The following is a 10,472-nucleotide window of genomic DNA, read 5'->3' on the forward strand; positions in this document are numbered from 1 at the left end:
CGGTTTTAACATCCATCTGCCAAATTTCATAATCATGAAATGCAGCTATTGATGGGTTTTGAGCATTATAACACTTCCTAAGTGTACATGCAACCCTAATAAACCTTGGATCTATGTTTGTCTAAGATACATGCAAATAATTATTTTTCCAAGGCTTATATCCTAACTAGCATGGCATGGGGAACTTGAATCAAATAAAGCTAGTAGAAACACTTACCTTGTAGTTGTAGTTGATTCCTTGGAGTTTTAGAGCCTAGCACCAATAATGTGGATGCCTCAAATGAAAGTCACAAATCACCACAAACTTGGAACTTTGAGAGAATAGTCACACTTCTCTTGAAATCGGCCCTCACCTCAACATGTGTCAACTAGCATGATTTCAAGAGCCAAAGCCTCCTTTATATAGTGTGGTGGATTAGGGTTACATCCATGTAAACCCTAATACCCATGTCTCTTCATTTCCATGAGATCCATGGGTCAAAGCTCCATGGAGTATCCATGGACTTCTCCATCCAAGCCTAGCCCATTCCAAATAAGCATAAGCCCACACTATATAAATATAGAAGCCCATATTTAATTAGTAATATCTTTGATCACTAAATTAATCCTAGATTAATTATAGATCACTACTAATTAAATAATATGATCTTATATTAATATATTAGAACTTATAATATATTAATAAATCATAACTTGTACTATTCTCAAATATTATCCATAAATTGTTCCGGTGAAGTGCAACCCAAATGGACTATGCCGGGTCGGGTCAAGTATATACCAAATATAGTTATGGACTTAGATACTATATCCAACAGTCTCCCACTTGGATAAGTCTAGTAACTATATTTGCAAGTATAACTTCAGGAACCGATCAGCAACCGTAGCTCTTTAAACTCCGTTGAACTAGAACGCGCCATTTAGATAAGTGATCATATAATCCTCTGTTCTAGATATCAGCCGGAAAAATACATGGAACATTGTCTTGCTTATTGTCCAGCATTTGTTTCCCGATTTCTGATTTGTTTGACATAGAACTCAACTGAACACATCAATTTAGTTCTGACCGGGCCCGGTACATAGGTCAAAACAAAATCATCGAGGGGCCCAGATATCAGCTTCTAATCTAAGAAGGAACATATAAACTTCGACTCATATGTTTGTTCTACCACTCATTGAATTACACACAAAAGCACGTTTTATAACATCGAGTTACCAATGCGTTTACGCACAATCAATGCATAACCAACTCGTAAGTAACAAATCATATCTCTAGGTTTGAAGACTTATATGATATTACCGTCTCACGATCACTCGAGATAAAATTCCATGAAGTGATTCCAGTGAGCGTGGGTTGAGTCCAATGCTCAGAACTTATGAGCACTCATGATTGTTGTAGCCATGTCCAACACCTTAGACCTCTGCAACCAATCATGACAGTCTTGATTCATACCTACTTCCGACATATGACCGACTGTGGAGGTTTGAATAATATGATATACCAAACATAATTATTCTGGAAGTCAAAACATGCAAAAGAAATATAGTAAAAGATCGACAAGAGATAGCAACACTTTACTCATAAATAAAACACCTTTTATTCATCATCAAATCTCAATTACACTTTACAAATTTCTGGGTTATCTAACTACTAAAACTTATATCATCCTTCAGCCCTATGCTCCGAGCATGCTGGAGATGCTTAACCCTACTCAGTCCCTTCGTGAGGGGATCTGCCGGGTTCTCATCCGATGATACCCTCTTCGCCATGAGGAGTCCTTCTTCGATTCGATGTCTGATAAAATGGTATTTTTAGTCGATGTGTCTGGATCTCCTGTGATCCCTTGGTTCCTTGGCTAAGGCAACCACACTATTGCTGTCATAGAAAATCTCCATTGGCTCTTTTATAGCTGGTATAACTCCAAGGTCTCCGATGAAGTTCTTTAGCCATATCGCCTCCTTTGCTGCCTCGCTTGCTGCTATATACTCTGATTCACAAGTGGAATCAGCCACTGTCTCCTGCTTGGAACTCTTCCAAGAAATTGCTCCTCCGTTTAGGGTAAAGACCCAGCCTGACTGAGAGCGGAAATTATCCCTATCAGTCTGGAAGCTAGAATCACTATACCCTACAACTCTCAAGTCATCACTCCCACCGAAGGTAAGGACCCAGTCCTTAGTCCTTCGCAGGTACTTGAGGATATTCTTTACCGCAGTCCAGTGTTCCTTGCCAGGGTTCGCCTGATACCTGCTAACCATGCTCAAAGCAAAAGCTACATCAGGTCGAGTACACGTCATGGCATACATGATCGATCCTACAGCTGAAGCATAAGGAAGTCGACTCATTTCTGCTATTTCAGCCTCACTACTAGGGCTTTGTGTCTTACTCAATCTGGCGTTACACTGAATGGGTAACTCACCTTTCTTGGAGTTATGCATGTTGAATCTTCTCAACACTTTGTCCAAGTAGGTACTTTAACTAAGTCCAATTAGCCTTTTACTCCTGTTTCACAAAATCTTTATCCCTAGGATATAGGCAGCTTCACCAAGGTCCTTCATAGCGAAACACTTCCCAAGCTAGGACTTTACTTCCTGCAGGGTTGGGATGTCATTTCCTATGAGTAGTATGTCATCCACATACAGTACCAAAAAACTGACTATGCTCCCACTAGCCTTGATATAGACGCAAGATTCATCTTCACTCCTCGAAAAGCCAAATTCCTTGACTTTCTCATCAAAGCAAAGATTCCACCTGTGAGGTGCCTGTTTCAATCCATAAATGCATTTCTCGAGTTTACACACTCTATTAGGGTACTCGTTGCTGACAAAACCCTCTGGCTGACTCATGTAAACATCTTCAGCCAACTTTCCATTAAGGAAAGCGGTTTTGACATCCATTTGCCATATTTCATAGTCATGAAATGCAGCTATGGCTAACAGAACCCGAATAGACGTAATCTTGGCTACTGGAGAAAAGGTGTCATCATAGTCCACTCCAGGAATTTGAGAGAAGCCCTTTGTAACTAGTCTAGCCTTATAAGTGTGTACTTTACCATCCATGTCGGTCTTCTTCTTGAAGACCCATTTGCACCCTATAGTCTTACGACCTGGTACATTCTCAACCAAGTTCCAAACTTGATTGTCATACATGGATTGTATCTCGCTATCCATGGCCTCTTTCCATTTGGCAGCCTCAGGGCCTGCCATGGCTTCTGTGTAGCTGTTAGGTTCATCCAGACCTACTAGTGTCTCATCACTAATAAGTGTCTCACCTTCCGCAATAATATGGAAACCATAGTAATGCTCAGGTGCATACCTAACTCTCGTGGAACGCCTCAGAGGTACAGGCTCATCAACTGGCACAACAGGAGTTTCCTCCTCAAGTTGAGGGCTAGTGTTTGAAGTTCCTTCACCGCTTGATTCTTGAATTTCTTCAAGATCAATTTGCCTCCCACTGTCTCCTTGGCTTATAAATTCTCTCTCTCGAAAGACTCCTCTTCTTGCTACAAAGACCACATTGTCACTAGGTCTGTAGAAGAGGTAACCAAAGGATTGCTGTGGGTAGCCGATGAAAATACACCTCTCGCTTCGAGGTTCGAGCTTATCATGAGTCTCGCGTCTCACGAAAGCCTCACAACCCCAAATCTTGATGTGGTCTAGCTTAGGTACTTTGCCAGTCCACATCTCGTGAGGAGTTTTGGCAACTTTCTTTGTAGGGACAAGATTAAGAATATGGGCGGCAGTCTCTAAGGCCTACCCCCAGAATGAGATTGGTAGCGTAGCTCGACTCATCATGGAACGAACCATATCCAACAAGGTTCGATTACGCCTTTCAGCCACACCATTCAACTGTGGTGTCCTGGGAGGTGTCAATTGTGAGACAATCCCACATTCCCTAAGATAGTCGAGGAACTCTGAACGAAGATACTCACCTCCTCGATCGGATCGAAGCATCTTAATGTTCCTGCCCAATTGATTCTCGACTTCCTGTTTAAATTCCTTAAACCTCTCGAAAGTCTCTGACTTATGCTTGATTAAGTAGACATATTCATATCTACTGTAATCATCAGTAAAAGTCAAATAATAACGATTAGCATCCCTTGTGGCATGTTTGAATGGTCCACACACATCCGTGTGTACAAGGTCCAACAAACCTTCACCCCTCTCACACGAGCCTGTGAAGGGTGACTTTGTCATTTTTCCAAGTAAGCATGATTCGCAACTATCATCTGACTTTAGGTCAAACGACTCCAAGACTCCATTCTTTTGGAGTTGGCATATACGTTTCTTGCTTATATGTCCAAGACGACAATGCCATAATGATGGTTTATCCAAGTTATTATGATTAGTAGAATCAATACACAAAACATTATTTCCTAAGTTATCTACAACAGATACAGCTTCATACACACCATCACAAGGTAATGCTTTAAAATAAAAGACATTATTATAGAAAACATCTATAGAACCAACTTCATTATTAAATGAAAAGGTAAACCCTTGTTTGTACAAAGCATGAAAGGAAATAATATTTCTTGCCATTCCTGGCGAGTAACAACATTTATTCAAATCTAAATTAAACCCACTACTTAGCGATAAAGTATAAACTCCAATCTTGGTGACAGGTGAAGCTTTCCTGTTCCCCATGATCAAGTTTATTCTTCCTTGCTCCACATCCTCACTTCTTCTTAGTCCCTGCAAGTCACAACAAATATGAATACCACAACCGGTATCAAGGACCCAAGATTTAGAATGGGGTGAGTTATTAGAAATGATAGTGTAAGTACCTGCATGGTTGGGTTTGACTTTCCCATCCTTCACATCCTGCTGGTACTTTGGGCAGTTCCGCTTCCAATGAGACTTTTCATGGCAATAGAAGCATTCAGCCTCTTTTGGGTCAGAAGAAGGAGTGACGAAACCTTTCTTGGTTCCACTTGAAGAAGAGCCATCAAGGGTCCGAGCCTTGGTACCCTTCGAGGATCTCTTTCTCTTCCTCCATCTACTTTTCCCAATTGCCAAAACCGGAGTTGAGTTTGGAGTAGGAGTGATAGCAATCGACTTCCCCTTAAGACCTGATTCTGCGGTCTTGAGAAGTCCCTGAAGTTTGCTGAGTGTGACCTCTTCCTTATTCATATGATATGTCATGCGGAATTGATCATAGCACGATGGTAAGGAGTGCAAAATGATATCTATTGCAAGATCCTCAGGGAAGTTCACATTAAGTTTCAACAAACGATCCACATACCTTTGCATTTTCTGCATGTGGCTCGTGACGGATTCCCCGTCCTTCATCATGGTTGTTATCATGGAGCAGATGATTTCATACCTCTCTTGTCTTTCACTTTGATGGTATCTTTCCATCAAATCTTGGTGCATTTCATAAGGGTAGAAATCCTCATTAGACTTTTGGAGTTCCGCTGTCATCGTGGCCATCATGATGCAAGCCACTTTCGTAGCATCCCTTTCATGTGCCCGAAATTCAGCGATCTCCTGAGGAGTTGCAGTGGTCTCATCAATCTCCTTAAGCTCCTTGTCAAGGACATATTCTTTGTCCTCGTAGCGGGTAATCATCCTGATGTTTCTGATCCACTCATTGAAGTTGGATCCATCAAAGGTGACTTTCCCACACAAGTTCATAAGGGTAAAGGAGCCATTAGGATTAGAGCCAGAAGCAACATTGTTTGAAGACATCTGAAAAGAAGAGAACAAGATTAGTTTAGATATAAGAGAGTCCTTAATAAAACACCCAAATGTAATATTAAGGCTAGGATCCAATCACAATATAATATAACTTAGAAGAGGTATGCCGTAATCTAAGCTATATCATATTTGAAAGGTAGGTGAATGACGATTCACCAATTTCCACCACGAAAACCAAAATATTTAAGTATTAGGTTTTTGATTGGTTCTTAGAAATTCCTAGATACTTTGAGATTCAATGAACTTTTCAAAGGCATGTTTCAATCTCGAGTGTGCCCTCCAAGTTTTGTGACTGGGATGCCGAGGATCACAAAACGAGGTGTGAAGTAACCATGCAAATCACTTGGTACCCTTAAGGTTTATCACTCAATCGATGTGCCGGTAAACCACACACGCTCCATCGATACTATAATAAACCCTAAGTCACCCTTTACCTACCTTGTTAAGTCCAAGTTAGTGTGCCGGTTAACCACACACGCTCCACCAACGACTTAATCAAAGTGTAAAGTGTGATTTTATGGATTAGCACCTTATTCACATTTTTCCTAAAGTAACTAAGATTGGGAATTTGATAAAACATTTAGTTACTTTATAATATTCATCATACTTTAAATGAGAATTTATAAGTCCTTGTCTTACCCGTTCGGCTAACGACCCTCCACCAGTCAAGCAAGCGGTGGGTGAGAGTGGACACCCATTAAGTCACCATTTTATAGGCAACAACCTTATACCCACCTTATAGAACGGCTTCGTGAATGAGGCGTACTAGCGGTAAGACGACTTTGTTCTTATACATATATATATAATTATTAAATCATAATAATATAAGTATAAGGGTTAAATTTTAACTTTTAAAATTCTAAGGGTTGGAACTAAAGTTTTAACTTGACTTTACTTGTTCCAAAACTTGAGGGCAATTTTTGTAAACTTTCAAAACTTTTCATATCTTGTAACTTATGAGTTTAATAGAGTAATAAAATGAAGACTCTTCACTTTTCTAACTCTTGTGTTCTTTTAATGGTTTTCAATCCAAGAGACTTTTGGTTTTCCATAACTTGAGGACAAGTTATGGACTCCATTAAATAACATTATGATCAAGAATTAATCTACCATATAGGTTACAAATAATTCCTATGATCATCTAAACATCATAAGAACAAGATCATGAACATGAACACTTTCATATATCAAAATCACACTTAATCTTTGTAATTTTGATAACTAGTTGTTGTAAATGAGTTAGAAAAGACATTACACCTTCTAAAACAAGTTTTCAAGTACCAAAACAGTTTAGGGTAATGTCTCTAATCCATTTCCAGCAACTAAAGTCGAAAAACTGCACTCTGTCGACCCTACTCGCCGAGTGCATGAACCTACTCGGCGAGTAGGTTGAAGATACAAGTGGACTCGGCGAGTCCCCCCATAGACTCGGCAAGTCCATCAGTCAGACAGCAAGATTTCGACTTTTTCAAGCATATTGCAACAAGTATCAAACAAACAAGCCTAGGCTCTGATACCACTGATGGGTTTTGAGCATTATTACACTTCCTAAGTGTACATGCAACCCTAATAAACCTTGGATCTATGTGTTGTCTAAGATACATGCAAATAATTATTTTTCCAAGGCTTATATCCTAACTAGCATGGCATGGGGAACTTGAATCAAATAAAGCTAGTAGAAACACTTACCTTGTAGTTGTAGTTGATTCCTTGGAGTTTTAGAGCCTAGCACCAATAATGTGGATGCCTCAAATGAAAGTCACAAATCACCACAAACTTGGAACTTTGAGAGAATAGTCACACTTCTCTTGAAATCGGCCCTCACCTCAACATGTGTCAACTAGCATGATTTCAAGAGCCAAAGCCTCCTTTATATAGTGTGGTGGATTAGGGTTACATCCATGTAAACCCTAATACCCATGTCTCTTCATTTCCATGAGATCCATGGGTCAAAGCTCCATGGAGTATCCATGGACTTCTCCATCCAAGCCTAGCCCATTCCAAATAAGCATAAGCCCACACTATATAAATATAGAAGCCCATATTTAATTAGTAATATCTTTGATCACTAAATTAATCCTAGATTAATTATAGATCACTACTAATTAAATAATATGATCTTATATTAATATATTAGAACTTATAATATATTAATAAATCATAACTTGTACTATTCTCAAATATTATCCATAAATTGTTCCGGTGAAGTGCAACCCAAATAGACTATGCCGGGTCGGGTCAAGTATATACCAAATATAGTTATGGACTTAAGACACTATATCCAACAGCTATATCAAGCATAATCCTGATAGACTTTATCTTAGCTATATGTGAAAATGTCTCATCATAGTCAATCCCTTGGGTTTCAGTAAATCCTTTTGCAACTAGCCTAGCTTTATAGGTGTGTAGATTCCCATCAAGGTCACTTTTCTTTTTGAAGATCCAGTTGCACCCGATTGTCTTTCGACCAGGAACATGATCAACCAAGTTCCATACTTGGTTATCATACGTGGACTAAATCTCACTATCCATTTCCTCCTTCCATTTAGTAGCCTCATGGAATGCCATTGCTTCCTTGTAGTTAGTAGGTTCATCCAAGTTTCCCAGTGTACGATCATTGACAAACGTGTCACCATCCGCTGTAATACGGTAGCCATAGAACTCAGGTGGCATGCTAACCCTAATTGTCAATTGGTTCAATTGGAACCTCTTCCTCATGTTGAGTGATAGTGTTGTCCAAGGTTTCTTCATTAGATGACTCCTAAATTTCTACAAGATCAGTCGCACTCCCATTGTCCTCTTTGAATATGAGCTCTTTCTTGCAAAAGACTCCTCTTCGAGCTATAAACACCACGTTATCACTACGTCTGCAGAACAAGTATCCAAAGGACTTCTGTGTATAGCCAATGGAATAATACTTCTCGGCTCTGGATGCAAGTTTATCATGTGTCTCTCGTCTTACGAGTGCCTCACACGCCCATAACTTGATATGTGCGAGCAATGGAGCTTTCCCTATCCACATCTCATGAGGTGTTTTTACAACCTTCTTTGTTGGAACAAGATTCACGATATGGGAGGCTATCTCTAAGGCATACCCCAAAAAATGAATAGGAAGAGAAGCTCGAATAATCATGGAACGAACCATGTCAAGTAAGGTTTGATTATGCCTCTCAGTCACACCATTAAGTTGTTGTGCTGTAGGAGGAGTCAATTGTGAAACAATTCCATATTCCTTAAGATAGTCGTGGAACTCGATACTAAGATACTCACCACCTCTATCAGATCCGAACATCTTTATCTTCCCACCTAATTGATTCTCGACCTTGTGCTTAAGCTCTTTGAACTTTTCAAAGGTTTCTGATTTATGTTTCATTAAGTAGATATAACCATATCCGCTATAATCATCTGTAAATGTCACGTAGTATCGATTGGCATTGGTGGGATGTCAAGTCCACCAAGCAAATTACACCATTTATTTGCAAATAAAACGTAATATAATGGTAAAAAGGGGTATCGATCCTCAAGGAAATGGTTGTATTCAATCACCAATGCAATCTAATAGAACTATTGTAAATAAACTAACTACAATTAAACTAAAAGGGGTTGTTTGATTAATTGAAAACTAAAAGACTTGAATAACTAAAAACTTGCAATTAAGCAAGATAGTGAGATGCTCAGATATTAGAGAGAATTGGTTAACTAAGGCAATTCAACACAATGAACATTTGTGTGTTTATCATTAGGATTCAACATTAAGCTTATCATTCATCCCAAATTGGTTATAGCAATCATGAAGCATGATATGCCAAAATTCCTCTTAGGTAGTATGGAGATTGGGGAAGCCCACAACATACCTTCTTAATCAAGATCAAGGATTTAATTGAAACAATTAAACCCAAGAAGTTGATTAGCCTTAAGAAAGAAGGAATCCCCAATTCCTGGATGATATCAATGCTTACAAATCCATAAAGGAGCTATGATTCATAAACTAGAGATGATTTTTACGATCATAAAGCTCTTGTTCTATGTTAATTCAATGATTCAATGCAAAACCAAAGAAATAAACTAACATTAGCTCACTCAAGTGCCAAGCTCATGATCAAAGCATTAAACAAGCATAAGAAATATGATTAAGAACCATAAACATAAGATAATTGATAATCTAGAATGAATCCTTCAAAAACCCACAAACATTCAAAGGTTTTAACCAAAGTTAACCAATAAAGAGGGTTTAGCCACTCATGGCAATAGAACAACAATCACAAAAATCTAATTGCATAAAGAAACTACCAATATCTTGGAAAGATGAAAAGAAATGTGTCTTGAGCTTCAAAATCGCCTCCTACATGTCTCCAATGGTGTAAAATCCAATTTATGGGTGATAGATCTGATCCCTCAAGGTTATGTTGTGCCAAATGACCAAAATGCCCAAACTGGGCAGTTGTGCGGCTACCCACACGACTGAGATTCCACCCGCCCAAATGTTGTTGGGCTGCTATTGGCTCATTTTTCTTCCACTAACCATTCCATTAGCAAAGATTCCCTTGGTCCCCTCCATATGCCACATGATTCAAATCAACCAATCATCTTTTAGCTTCATATGTGGATGCTCCAAGCCCAAAATAAAAGTCCAAGATCCATCTTCACAAGCCCACTTCATCCAAGCCTTTATCTTTTTAAGCCCAAATCTCCACTGGTGGATCCGCCAAGCCCAATAATGCATCGAGAAGCCCAATAATCCCAACTCCAGTCAAACCGCAACTGCAATGAGCTCCAAA

The sequence above is a fragment of the Lactuca sativa genome, chromosome 2 (genome assembly GCF_002870075.4).
Source record: "Lactuca sativa cultivar Salinas chromosome 2, Lsat_Salinas_v11, whole genome shotgun sequence".
NCBI classification, from domain to species: domain Eukaryota; kingdom Viridiplantae; phylum Streptophyta; class Magnoliopsida; order Asterales; family Asteraceae; genus Lactuca; species Lactuca sativa.